Source organism: Otolemur garnettii, unplaced genomic scaffold (genome assembly GCF_000181295.1).
Source record: "Otolemur garnettii isolate 467f Iridium unplaced genomic scaffold, OtoGar3 scaffold00166, whole genome shotgun sequence".
In the NCBI taxonomy this organism is placed as follows: domain Eukaryota; kingdom Metazoa; phylum Chordata; class Mammalia; order Primates; family Galagidae; genus Otolemur; species Otolemur garnettii.
In genome coordinates, this window is record NW_003852561.1 from 2,489,366 (window position 1) to 2,490,533 (window position 1,168).

At 43.4% G+C, this 1,168-nt stretch overlaps 1 protein-coding gene across 1 annotated transcript in view; it reads right to left on the reverse strand.

Annotated features, from left to right (window-relative positions):
- The window catches only part of MCF2L2 (MCF.2 cell line derived transforming sequence-like 2), a 192,205-nt gene that overhangs the window by 179,676 nt on the left and 11,361 nt on the right, over positions 1 to 1,168 (reverse strand). The window lies entirely within an intron of this gene.

A 1,168-nucleotide genomic window follows, 5' to 3' on the forward strand; every position in this document is an offset into this window, starting at 1 on the left:
GAAAGTTTGATGTGGCACCAGAGCCCTCATAAAGAAATGAAGACCCAAAGAAGCAGTTGGAGGCAGTTATTTATATATCAGATTGAACAAAGAATGGTAAACTCTGAACATGGCACAAATTATGAGGGAGGCCTAAAAGATTAAGATAAAAGCCATTCTAACCAGGTCTATACAGTATCCTCTGCCTTCAAGTTCTCCTTGAAGATAAGGTTACCTTTCCTCCTAGTACAGGGAGGGTGCCTTTCACATGGGAATTTCATTTCCTGTTCTAAAGAAACCACACAGAAGTCAAAGTGGTCTTCTTGCACCTGCTGTTTTAACTCCTTCATCACCATACAGCAAATGCCATTTGTTTAGAATGAATCATTATCAAAACTGGAAACTCTACCAACATTAGGTTTAGGAACTGATCATGTATTGGGCACTGTGCAAGGCTGGAGATACGTATTTTTAAAAAAACGGAAGAAGAGAAAAAGAAAGAGAGGAAGCAAGGTGGGGGGGGGAGAAAGGGGGAGGAAGGGAGGGAGGAAAAAACCGAAAAGAAAAGCATCAGTTCCTACTCTTGAGACACTCAGACAGAGCTCAGAGGCAGAAATAACTTCCATATACTATAGTGTTATACAAGAGAGAAGCTCAAGGTTCTGTGAACGTAAAGAAAAGATTCTGTGAGAGCAGAACTGGGGTCAGGGAAGGTTTCCTGGAAGAGATAAGAGAACTATGGCTGATGGATGTGGAGGGGGCAGGTCTAGAAGGGTGGGAGAGGAGGTCCCACTGACAGCCCGGGAAACAGAGCCCGGACACGGTGCAGCGTCTCCCTCAAAGCAGCAAAGGACCCCCCAGATGTATTAACACATATCAGATGCAGTGTGTGAAAGAAGATGGGGGTAATTCATGAAATAGAACTTAAAGACTGAACTTTGAAGACATACATTACAAATAAATCCACAGCGTTTTCTGAAGAAGAAACACATAAAACACTTCTCAAGTAGGTGTGGTGAAAGCCATCACCCTGCCCATCTGCAGAGGTGGCAGGTGGGATCCAGCTCCAGGTGGCTGTTGAGTCACAAAGCTGCTGTTTATCTCTGAATCATGCTCCTAGGAGGCAGATGGTAAGCAAGCAAAAGAACATGTGCCTTGCTGCAGTGTAAATTCTTTTTTTTTTTTTTTT